The sequence below is a fragment of the Podarcis erhardii genome, assembly GCF_964252035.2.
Source record: "Podarcis erhardii genome assembly, chromosome: 9".
NCBI classification, from domain to species: Eukaryota; Metazoa; Chordata; class Lepidosauria; order Squamata; family Lacertidae; genus Podarcis; species Podarcis erhardii.
This window is the reverse complement of record NC_138512.1, coordinates 39,191,854-39,205,168: the sequence shown is the minus strand read 5'-3', so window position 1 is coordinate 39,205,168 and position 13,315 is coordinate 39,191,854. Positions and strand designations below refer to the sequence as shown.

The following is a 13,315-nucleotide window of genomic DNA, read 5'->3' as shown; positions in this document are numbered from 1 at the left end:
TATACTCTTCAAGTGGGAACAAATCTCTCTTCAATGGACACATCCTGCTGCTGACCTGCTTTCAGTGTGGAGATGCGAGGTTTGACAGAAATATAGCTTCCAGCAAATAACTCAGAAGTGTTTTGTTATGTTGGTTAAGGTGTTTTTCTTAAGAGATATTCTGTGTTGGTGGTAAAGTCTTCAAGAAAACAGCATTGTTCAGGCTCCATTCCTTAGGTTGATGGACTGTAAAAGCCTGATTCGGTCTCTTCAATCTGGATGTCCTTTCAATTACCCTTTGTTTCTATAACAAATTAAACTGGAACCTAACTGGGCATTAGGGATGCGGGTGGCGCTGTGGGTTAAACCACAGAGCCTAGGACTTGCCGAACAGAAGGTCGGCGGTTCGAATCCCTGCGACGGGGTGAGCTCCCGTTGCTCAGTCCCTGCTCCTGTCAACCTAGCAGTTTGAAAGCACATCAAAGTGCAAGTAGATAAATAGGTACTGCTCCAGCGGGAAGGTATACGGCATTTCCGTGCGCTGCTCTGGTTCACCAGAAGCAGCCTAGTCATGCTGGCCACATGACCCGGAAGCTGTACGCTGGCTCCCTTGGCCAATAAAGCGAGATGAGCGCCACAACCCCAGAGTCGGTCACGAGCGGACCTAATGGTCAAGGGTCCCTTTACCTTTACCTTTAACTGGGCATTATATTAAAATATCAAACAATTTGGAAGGGAAGTACCACTAAAACAACTAGGTTTGCTCCAAGCAAATGTGTTTATATTTAACTGCTGAACACATGTGAATGCTGAAAGAAAACCCCAACAGCCCACTGCAGTATGAGGTGGGCAGAGATCTGGAACAGAGGGAATGTGTCAATCCAATGCCAACCACTTCCCTTCTGAAACTCTTCCCTCTCCATCACTTGCAATTTTAGGCGCAAGTTTCATGCACGCACGAAGGGAAGCAGTTTGTATGTGGGCGAGTGACATTTCCGAAAAAAGCAGTGGGTGGAGAAGGGTTAAGCAGCCTTCTTTCGCCCTTCCCCATGGCACATCACCCATTCCCAAGTCCCAAGACTGCTTCACGTTGACAAAATTGGCTTCTCTTCAGCTGCTCTTTAATTTTCACCATGCCGACAATGCATAACAATAAAGCATTCTCCCTTTCGCGACACCATCAATACACCTACAGTGGCTCCTCTTGAGTTCCTTCTTTGCAAGGTTTTTCCTTTCACTTCCAACAAACTTCTGACTAAAAAGTAGGAGAGGCTGCAGTTTTCCTATAAAAATGGTGGTGGGAACATGCACAGCACACATAAGTAGATGGAGCATGGTTTTTAAACTCTCTTGATACATTCTTTTATTACCTTCCAAGTCCGGATGCCCAGCCCAGCAACCATGACCTTCTGGGGATTCTTTTCTTTCCATGTTCCTAATTCCTTTGTCGGTGACACAGGCTCTCAGTGCAGGTCTGGGAAAAAGAGGAAGGGCCACGTATACACTAACCTGTTTGTAGTGCAAAAATGTGGTTTCCCCCCTCAATTGGGAATCATCTATGATCACCCTCAAATGCTGCTTTCAATCTAGATTGATTCTAGATCTCGCCATCTGCAACAGTGGATGTCATCACTTGATTTGGATTTGAAAACCCACCCCTTCAATAGGTTATCCATGCCTTTTCCTCCCTGCACATGCCCCAGGTTGAGGAAGAAAGTGGTGACTTGGATCAATACCATTATGGTGGTGATTTTCCAGTACAAATTTATATCTTACTGGAGCTTTATTTTCCTTCGGTGATATTTGTTCACAATCTAAGATATCCTGGTCATATAAAGGCATCTCTCTGAATATTTGAAAATGTATGCATAGACCCTTGATCTCCACAGGTCTCCTTATTAATACATGCACCAGCTATAACTGTTGCCTTTTGTAACACGCATTTGAGTATCCTATGGGAAATTCTGTGAAATATCACCAGAGTAGAAACATAATAATATAAATTCCTGTTGAAAATTATATCCTACATTCCCTTGGTAGTTTAGTTTGAAACCACAGTTAGGCTGCATTTTTTTAAACACACACACACACACCATATTGCTCAAAAAATAAGTTATCTGCAAAGACCTCATGATTAATACATTGATAGGAAAAGCAAAGCCATACATCACAACTGACAAATATCCAAAGGTTTGTAATTCTGCATAACAGCATGTGCACAAACCCACAGAGGGACTAGTCTTTAAAAACCAAAGAGACATCTCAGAACATCTCTGAGTCAGGATAGGACATAAGGACCTGATGGTAGGCCAATGGCCTTCCCTATTCTGAAATATCCCTAGCATCAAAACTCCTGCACTATGTTAAGCAATAGGTAAATTCTGCGCTGAAGCTCAAGTATCAACATTTTTTGCTGCTTGGGATCAAAAGCAACCCTCAACACTGGAACCCTGAGTCAACTCTAAAACCTTGAGTGGCATGAGAAGCAGATCATAGGATCCGGCTGCAATCCTAAATACACTTAAGTTGCCCTTTGTCTTGTGTGGTTCTTTTAAAAGGAGATTCAGAAGCAATACAAAATGCACAAGTGAGTGAGAAGATTAAATATTTTATTCTAAAAAAGCAAGCAATGTCTACATACTAAGCAAGCACTTCAATCTGTGACTTGGAAGCCCTCAAGAAGCGGCGAAGTGACTCTCCCAGGTAGCCTCAGTTTGCATGGCCCAGCAGCTGATCAGTCCATGCATGAGCTTCAAAAAGCCTCTGCCCAAACCATCCAATTTTATAGATAGTGTGTGTGGCTTCCAAGACTGGCTAAGTAGAGGTCATCCATTAGCCACCCTCTCCCAATGCCTCACTTTCTCAAAACAATGTCTAGCATCAAAGAAGATACCCAGCACTATCCTCCACAGCTGATTAAGGCAGCTGTGTGGGGGGCTTCACCTCCTCCCAAAGTCCCCAGGACATTAAAGACTGTTCTCACACCATCAAAAAACTTAGCAAAAGCAAGGGAGGGGGAAGGAACAGAGGCAGGAAGGGCAACTGTGTCGGATCACTAACTCCTCGATACATTTTGTCTTCCGGATGCATTTCCCATACAGCTTTTAAGAGTAAGCTACACTGAACATAGTAGGACTTACTTGCCAGTAAACATGTAAATAGAATTGCACTGTCAGATTCTAAATAAAAATAATAATCACCATCAAAGTGCAGGGATTCCACTCCTATCTCTGAGACACTGCCAGAGATTAGCATTGAGGGACTTCTGCTAGGATGCTTGAAACTTGTATTGTGAGGTCCCCATGCTAATCAACACCTGGGCAGAACCTGGAAGAGGTTTGGTTTACCAGTTGCAGGATAACCTAGCTTCAGTCATAACCTCACAGCTGGGCTACTCCAATGGTAAAAGGTAAAGGTAAAGGGACCTTCTGGTTGGCAAGTCCTAGGCTCTGTGGTTTAACCCACAGTGCCACCCGCGTCCCCCATTCCAATGGTACTCCACTCTAAATAGGACTAACCCTGAAAAAGATTCAAAAGCTGCATGTGGTGCAGCATGTGACCACCCAGCTCCAGCTGGAGAATAGCCTCATCAAAAGGCATCATGAACTTTGAAGAAGCACCAACTCAGGACAAAAGGGAGAAGTGCACTAAGCGGAAGGCACATTTGGCAAATCCTCACCGTGATCAACTCCCGCCCAGAAACTTAATGTCCCCAATGTGGAAGGACATGTGGATCCAGAATTGGCCTCCACAGTCACAGACACACCATTAAAACCATATTCATGGAAGACAATCTTACTCAGATACGAGTGATTGCCAAAGAAAAAGAAAGCAAAACAAAAACAAAACAAAAACAAAAAGAAACAAAACAAGATGCAGTACCACAATGCACTGCACAGGCTGCCTGTAAGGTACCAGACCTAATCCAAGGTACTAAAACCAATATTTAAAGTCTACAGTGATATGGGCCCAAGGAGTCACAGGGGTGACTTCTCTAATACTAGCCCTTTCAAGATCTGTGGTGGAGACTTTCATCCCCTCCAACAGGTCTCAGATGAAAACCAGGATACGTGTCTTTTGGGTTTGTGCTCCCACGTGAGTCACACTGAATCAGAAAGCAATTCTCTTCAAACCAGAAGCGAAAGTCTCTGTGTGAACTCCTCATCTTGCCCTTAGTTTGACATTGATGATTGCTTGAGGAAGTTCTATTTCAAAAAAACCCCAAATAAATAAAAAAATTGTATTATTCATTACATTAACATAAATCTTTGCTTTTATTCTGTGGGTAGCAGGCAACATCTGCAGGTTATGTGCAGCATGTGACTAAGATTAAGCATGTGTAATGGGACAGTAATGCTTCTCTGACAAACCTTTATGAATTGTATTTGTGCAGGTAAAGAAATATAGCTGCTGTCAATGCTTCTTAGAAAAATTTATATCAGTGTCAGATCTAAAGCATTTTATAAAACATATCATTAATGTAAGTGGGGGGAATGCATTTAAGTCTGGGTTTGGGTAGAGATTGTTATAAAGCTATACAATTGTCTCAGTTTAAAGAACATAAGCAGAGCTTGCAGGATCAGGTCAGGATGCAGGACCAGCCCAGCAATCTGTTCGTACAGTGGTCAGTCTGATGCCTGTGGGAAACCTGCAAGCAGAATTCGAGCACAGAATCTCCTCCCCCCACTCCCGCCGTGGTTTCCAGCAACTGATATAAACTGGTATTTTCTTCAGTTTTCTTTTTCAGACTTTACCGGTCTTATCTGACATAGTTGGATTTCCTGATCATTAATAAATGACAGGCATGTTGCAAGAGAGCCAAACGTAGACAGTAGTATCAAGCATTGGCAAAACCATTATCTAGAGTGTAGCAATGATAGAAATCTTCACTGCGTTTTATTTTCTGGGAAGGGTATTTAGTCCACAGACAAGATAGCATGACTGAAAATACCGTCAATCTAACTTCAGCTGATATGGAGGGATGGCTGCAAAGTTTGTATAGGCTTGTGTAATAGAATATAGTCCTCCAGGTACCCAGAACCAAAGATGTTTAGGCAATCACCAGCATTTTGACCTGGGCCTGGAAACGGACCAGCAATCAATGTCGTCGTTAGAGACCTGTAATCTATATAGCCAGCACAAGTTAGTAAACTATGAGCTGGATTTTGTACTAATGGAGATTTCCAGGAAGTCTCCAAAGGCAGCACATTGCTGCATTTTAATCTGGAGGTTACCAGTGTATGGATGACAGTGGCCAAGGTATCTGTGACCAGGTCAAATTGCAACTTTTAGAAAACTTTTAGAAAGCATGACGCAGGTCACTTGGGATTCCAGTGACAAGCCAGCATTACTCTGAAACTACGAATCTGGTCCTTCAGAGGGAAAATGACTCTGTCCCAAACAGGATGAATCTGCCCTTCTTGGTTGAAGGAGATTTGAGGAAGCATGAAAAGGTCAACCTCTGTTCTAGGACTTGTTTTCCGTACGGTTTATGTCATAGATCACAGGTCTGGAAAGGTCTAAAAATTCCTGGCACCACCCCTCCAAAGCCATAATCACACACACACGTATATGTACACATGCACAACAATTATATAAACAAAACAGAAGAGCAGCAGTGGACAAAATGTTCCCCAGCAGGCAAAGAATTACATAGCACAACAAGGGACCCAAAATGAAATGGAGAAGGAATTTATTTGCAAGAGTCTGGGAGGGTATGAGGCACAATGAGAAGCTTGCTATAGTACAACCATAAATACTGGTATGAAACTGATGCTACCACTAATCACAGCCTTTAAAGATTCCACATAGTGTTGTCAAGACATATTTGCCAGTAATTTTCACATGATGCTATTTCTGGAAGTCCTTGCCTGTCATGTAGACCCTAGAGGCAGCAATAACTGTGCCAGCTGTTTAGCCAGTGACAATGATGGTGGTAGCTCCTGTTCCATCCACCATATGCTCCACAACCAGGACAAAAATGCCTTGAAATTGTGACATGATGACCCAGTATGGAGGCCAAATGGCCAAAATATTGGGAAATACTAGAAAAAGATGGAGACAACTGGAAATTGCAGAGTTTGGAGAAAATCAAGGATAAAGTGCGAGACTGGTTACATTATGCTCAGATTAATGAAGTTTTTAAAAATGATAAAAAGCTAGGGTTCCAGGTGGAGAAATCGAAGCTAGAAACAGAATTGTTAGAACCAAAGACTAAGGTACTTTCAAGAATGTATAACCTGCTGTTAAAATGGAATACACAAGACGAAATGGTTAAATCAGCTATGATAAAATGGGCACAGGACATTGGGTATAATATTATGTTCGAGGACTGGGAAAGGTTGTGGACCACTGGGTTGAACTTCACTGCATGTAATGCTTTGAAGGAAAATGTAATGAAAATGATATATAGATGGTACATGACCCCAGTTAAACTTGCAAAGATATACCATTTGTCTGATAATAAATGTTGGAAGTGTAAAGAAGCTGAAGGAACATTCTTTCACCTCTGGTGGACCTGCCCTAGAGTGAAGGCTTTCTGGGAAATGATATATAATGAGCTGAAAAAGGTATTTAAGTATACCTTCCCTAAGAAACCAGAGGCCTTCCTTCTGGGCATTGTCGGCCAGAAGGTGTTAAAGAAGGACCAAACATTTTTCATGTATGCAACAACGGCAGCAAGGATACTCATCACTAAGAACTGGAAGACTCAAGAACTACCCACACTGGAAGAGTGGCAGATGCAACTGATGGACTATATGGAACTAGCCGAGATGACTGGCAGAATCCGAGACCTGGGAGAGGAGAGGGTTGAAGAAGATTGGAAGAAATTCAAGATTTATTTAAAAAAATACTGTAATTTGGTTGAATACTAAGAAAGGATGCTAGATCATAAATAATTGTGCACCACTAAATTAGTGAGAATTAAGATGATAAGTAAATTTGAGAAAAAAACTATAAACCTTTTGGAGAACTTATAGATTATATTTAAATGAATTTGACATAAGAGTGTAAACAAGATGATAAATTGCTGGCAAGAATTGGCAATGATGTAAATGGGAGCGGGAGGCGCGAGGGAGTCCAAAGATGTTATGAAAAGATGTTATGATATATGTTACACTGTTTTTTTTTATTTTTGCATTTATGTTTGAAAAATCCAAATAAAATATTATAAAAAAAGAAAGAAATTGTGACATGATGTGATTCTTTAAAGCTGTACCCTGGCAATGCTGGACTTTAAAGCAGAGATGGGGAACCTGCGGCCCTCCTGATATTGTTTAACTCCCATCAGCCCCCAACATATAGCCAGTGGTGAGGGATGATGGGATTTGTGGCCCTTCAGATGCTGCTGAACTACAGCTTTCCCATTCCTGTTCTACAGATTCATTCTGAAGCCTGCATTGTGATGCTCACAGAAGAGTAACAGGAAAGGATGAAAACAACAATGCAATTTTATCTTTCAGTTTACTTAAAGTACATTTGTTTCTGTTACTTGTGTGTTCATATTTTAATGCTTAAGTCTTCTCCAGATTTCATTTCATAAAAGCTCATTCTGACTGTAAAGGCTGTTATCTCAATAGAATGGTGGAAGTGTTGCCATGGAAATAAGAATCTTTGAGTATCACAAAGGATAATCTTGACTCAAACATGGCTGTTATCTTTCACTTTCAGCATCAAAATGAACAATCTGCTCTTCAATGTATTTAAGTGGCTCCTGCAAAAATGGTTAAATGGATATGCAATCCTATTTTAAATACGTTTAAGGGAAAAAAACATTTCTTGGTGTTCACATAAAGTTATCTGATTTGTCCTTGTAAACATGCATCTGGAGCCCTGCAGGGGTAATATCCACAGGCCACAAGAGATGAGATTTGGAGCTGAAAGTTGGTGGTTGGGGAAATGGTTAAGCATCTCCTGTTCCCCACATATCCATTCTAAATTCACCTCTCTCAAAGCAAGCTCATAAGTGGTTGGTTTTAAATTCAGCTTCCTCAATACCATACCACATACATTTGTTAAGGATCATTTCCAAATAGAACTTGGTTTATTTTTTCTTGAATTAAGCTAACCATCAGAGGATGCTACAAAAAGTTCACAAGATGGAGATGCAGGGCCAGTCTTGTTATTAGGCAGGGTGAGGTGAGTGCCTCAGGCAGCAGAAACTGGAGGGGCAATAACAACAGCCCCTGGCTGTTCCTCCTGAACCACTGCCTATGCCATTCCCTTCTGTTGCCTCTCTGCCTGTCCTTGGCCCCCTAATCTGGTCTGCTACCTCAGGTTCAGAGAAGGATGCTATCCCATCACCAGTTTCAAAATAAGATTTTATCACCTGCCCAGTTGGCTTCCGTACATGGAATGTGGAGGAAGTAGTATCTTGTCATTTGCCTCAAAGCAGCAAAATGCCAGGGGAGGGGGGGAGAAATTCTTCTCCAGCTTGGAGTTGGTCTAAGCCAAAGAAGAATGACAGGTGACAGGAACGGCCCTATGATGAGTGCCGTATGACCGGCCTGATACCCCCTGTAGCCTACTGCCCTCAAGTGCAGTGGAAGACACTTTCCTTTCACTAGTACTGAAGTAAGATTCAACTACCTGTCAACTTGGCTTCTGCGTGTGCCTGGGGCAAGAAAACCATCGTGTCCTTCATTTCAGGCAGGCAAAATGTCTTGAGGCAGTCCTGACAGGTGCCTTCAATGTTTGCCCCTCCTTCGACTTTGGAGCCCAGCTTGGAATAACTTCCCTGACATCCTGGCTAGTCCCGCTTTGTAGTCTGACCTAACTTTGCACTGCAGTGTCTTCAGCCTCCCTTGGTGTGTTTCAATTTGTGGTTGGCTTTTCATTTGCCTCAGCACTCTGCCTGCTCCTGTCCTTTTTGAATGCTTGCTTTCCGCAGTCTGCTGTTTCCTGTTGGCTGCTTTCCTCAGGCTCTGCCCCTGCCCCGCCCCCATGCAGCATTCAGATGCTGACTCCTTCCCTCCACTGCCATTACCCAGTTCTCCATCTCCCCCCTCCCCTTGCAATCCAGCATTTTTTTGTGTGGCATAGCAGCACACCAGACAATGACTAAGAAGAGATAATAGAGCAGACCCATTAAAACAGTTAGTCACCACTATCTTAAGGTTACAAGGGTGTAACAGCATGATGATGCCATTTTAACTTCACCACACTATCTTAACATGGATTTATGACAGTTTGGAGAATTTAGTGGCAAACCCATCTTCATGCAGCTGACATAATTGGATAGGACTGAGTGAGGACTTTTTTAAAAAATTGACATTGAATCCAGGTGGTGCTACTCTAAAAATAACAAGAAGCATGCACATTTTTATATGATTATATCTGAACTGTGAGGTTTCATTTCTTACAGCAGTACTGGATTGGCTAGTAAATTTTATTCCTATCATACACCTATTCCCTTCCCTCCCACTTACAAAGTGAAAGCTCTCTTCTTAACAGAAAAGCTGATCTTTGGCATGCTTTATTTGTCTTCAAAGTATGCCTTGGTTTTGTGGCGTTTAATATTTAACATAGAGTGCCTTTAACACACTTCTGAACATTTTCTCTACGTTTTTGTGGAAGGCTGAGAATGGCAAAAGCTTTACACACTGATCTGGCAAGGGTGACTCCACATGTACAGTGGGATGCTGCCTGGGGGGAGAGTCTGTTTAGAGCACAGATAATCACTTGTCAGACTGCAACAGCATTCCTTGCAGACATCTCCTTCCCCTTCCCCTTCCTCCAAAGGAGATCAGCACTGCCAGAGATAACAGCAATGGCTATCTCTGTAGCATCCTTGCAAACTTCTGCATTTTCAATTTCATTTGCGTTTGCCTTTTCAGCAACAGCTGAAATTAGGTTGTCTGATTGATGTACAGGGTCATAAATTAATCTAACACCCAAAACACTAGGAAAGGCACTGTGATTGTAGAGAGCTCATTTCTCTTTTGTAAAATGCAATTTCAGATATCCATTAAGTTTTAAGAAATATTTCCAGACAATACTTCCAATGTGTTGTTTTCAAGGTGTTCTTGTACTGATGAGACTGCTATGATTGCCCTGTGCAAAACTTATACTGATTCCCATTCGTTTGAGCCATGGATTTAGAAAGTAGGTTAAATTTATGTTGCTAGGAAACAGAATGGGATCCTAGCAACTGCTACTAAAAATGAAGGTTATCTGGGTATTATATAATGGCACAAATCCATTGTTTATAAGTTCACCAAAAGAATGTTAAAATTAATCTTTGTGCTTTTTCAATATCCCTGCTGTTGTCAAAACCATACCTTCGACTTTTGTTTTTTCTCTGTGATGTTATACATTTATTGGTTCTCAGTGCAACAACTGCAGTTGGATTAATTTTATAGAGAGGGAAATCACCCCTTGCAAGCTACAAAATAACCCAGTTAAGGTTCCTCGTATGCAAGTATAGATGGCTAACTTAGTTCATAATAAAGAAGAAGCAGAGTTTTGGAACACCAGTTTGCATTATCCTAATAAATGTCACATTTCATACAGCTATTTTGAATGCAAAAGGATGCTTTTTGCTCAAAACGACATGTGCATGGATACAAAGAATATCTTCTATTTGAAGACAATGGGCAGCCACTGTTCATACTAAGTTTGGTACAGTGGTACCTTGGGTTACAGACACTTCAGGTTACAGATGCTTCAGGTTACAGACTCTGCTAACCCAGAAATAGTACCTCGGGTTAAGAACTTTGCTTCAGGGTGAGAACAGAAATCGTGCTCTGGTGGTGTGGCAGCAGCGGGAGGCTCCATTAGCTAAAGTGGTGCTTCAGGATGAAGAAGCCATGTAGCATACTTAAATCAGCAGCCTGGTTTGGAGAGGAACATGTGCGGATGGTGCCTCTGGACTCAAACCCCAGGAGAAGGAGTCTGGCTTCCCTAACCTGTCAGCTACCCTGCTCACTAATGCTGCATGTGGTCTCCAAGTGCCAAGATGCTGAGTTCAAGCATGAACCCTTTAAGGAGAAACTCCTTATTTGAAAGAGTTGCATCCTCACTAGGTTTGCAGGGCCTGCTTTTTATGTAAGACCTGACTCTGGCGCTGTACTTCACAGGAGCAATTTGCTAGCACCAGGGCTAGATTCTGAGGTCCCATCAGGACCTTTTCCAGTCAAACTGACAATCTTCCTGCTGCATTGACCAGAGACATCTTGGCACTCCTTTGCCTTGCTATATATATAGACATCCCAAGGGAGAGGCTGTAGCTCAATGGAAAAGCACGTGCAGAAGGTCTCAGTTTACATCCCTGGCATCACCAGGTAGAGATGGAGACCCTTGTCTGAAATCCTGAAGACAGTTGCTAAGCAGTGTCGACAGTCCTGAGCTAGACTTACCAGTAATCATGAACAACCTGTTTCATCCAAGGATAGGAGCAGCATAATAATGGTTTGTGGGCTCCGTGCATGGACATATGCAGCTAGCATGCAGTCACACTTGCATGATGACAACACCCAGCAGAGCTTTGGACACCTTGTTGAGGGAGATTCACAAGTAGAAGGAGGTTTCCATGCTACAGTCTCAGTGGCATTAGCATCCACATTGTGATGCTCATTGAGAACTGCACTGATGAAAATAAGAGTACGTATGCATCTGAATCCAATCCATTACTGGAAGGCTTTGACTAGAGCTGAATTGGGGGCCTATATATTTACGGAATCTGGATAGGTAGATAATTGGGGGGAATAAAATGAAAGGGGCTTTCTCAGCCCTGGATCTTTGAATTCATTGAGGAAAAGCTTTGGCACTCATGTAGGATTAAAGAAAATAAGCACAGAAACCGACAGTGATCATTGATCAAAACCTCAGGATTGGATTGTTTTTTAAGCCTTAATGTAACAGAGTCCAATTTCATCATTATAATCCTTGAGGAATAAAATATAAATTGAACTTCCATGTTAATGCAAACTGGCTTTGAAATCAGGAGGCTTTGGCTCACAAAATGTGAAAAGTTGGCATGCCCAGTGGAAATGGTGTTCAAAGCAGTTCAAAGGAGGAATGGGAAAAGCAGGTTGTGGTGCCCTGGAAGAATAAACAATCATTCTCTCTTTTTTGCAGAGCATGGATTCTACCTATGAATGAGTATTTAAAGAATAATGAATGTTTAAAGCAGGTCATAGCTCTTTTAGAAGGTTTTAAATTATTTATTTATTTAACTTTTTTTGAAAAAATCTCTACATAGCAACTGATTGTGAAATATCAAAGGCTTCTTTCTTTCTGTAACAGAATGAGTTGGAGATAAAACTCTCGTACACATACCTTTAGGGGCTGGATGGAAGAAATCTATCAAGCTAGTTGACAAAATGCCCTTTCAGAATAATATATTTACTCCAGATAACTTGTCAAAAGATGGTTGATTTCTAGGCAAAAGACAGAAACTAGGCAGATTTTTAAAAACCATAAATAATACTGAAGGAAATTCTTGCATTACACACACTGCAAATGTGGATATGAAATGCTATGTCTGTGCATCTACCCCCACACAACTGACATGAATTAATACCTCTGCAATACCAATGTAAAAACATCAGGCACAAATGGGGGGAGGGGGACAACAGGGGGAGGCACTAGAGCTCCCCCTTCCTGCCACTATGATTGTTTTCATTGTTTTTTTAATGACCCCCCCCCAAAAAAAATGTTTTAGATGTTCCCATTTTATCTGTAAGCTGCCTTGAGTCCCTATCAGGGGAAAGGGTGGGATAGTAGTAGTAGTAGTAGTAGTAATATTCTCTTCCCAGAAACAGCAATGGGGACTAAATCTTACTCCAGTTCATCCCTGATGAGAGAAGATGCTTTGCACATATGTAATGCTGATAAGACCCAGGACCCCAACCTAATTTCTCACAAGAGACAATGTTCTACCAGAGAGTGGTACAGTTTCTTTGCACCCCAGGTAAGTTGAAAGGGAAATATACCTCAGAGCAACAATGAAAGTGGATAAAAACATAGCAGGCATTTAAAGTGAATGCTTGCAAGGACTTGATCCTTTTTGAGCTACACTTGGAATTCTCTCAAAGGATCCACACATTTCAGAGTGAACAAAATCTCAGGAGCAGAGCATTTTAAGTAAGGAGTGTGTGTAGAGGCGGAAACTCATATCAAGTAGGACAGTCAAATGGCTCCAGTGTGCACATATGAAACTGTTTGCAGTAAGAGATGGGCTTGCTTTATTTAATGTCAAGGGATGTTGTATCAGCGCAAAGGAGACGTGGAATAGAGGGAATATAGATCATTTCCCAAACTTGAAGATACTTTAGCAACCCTCAGTCATGCAGAATTCCACACAAAGCTCTGCTTGGCTTGAGATCAAAACTAA

The 13,315-nt window shown here is 41.8% G+C and overlaps 1 long non-coding RNA gene across 1 annotated transcript in view; it reads right to left on the bottom strand.

Moving 5' to 3' along the window:
* LOC309349509 overlaps nt 1-10,722 on the bottom strand; it is a 362,599-nt gene extending 351,877 nt beyond the window's left edge. Inside the window, exon 1 of the long non-coding RNA XR_014159987.1 lies at nt 10,604-10,722. This is a non-coding gene — a long non-coding RNA (uncharacterized lncRNA). The remainder of the gene's footprint in view (nt 1-10,603) is intronic.
* Nucleotides 10,723-13,315: the final 2,593 nt, after the last annotated feature.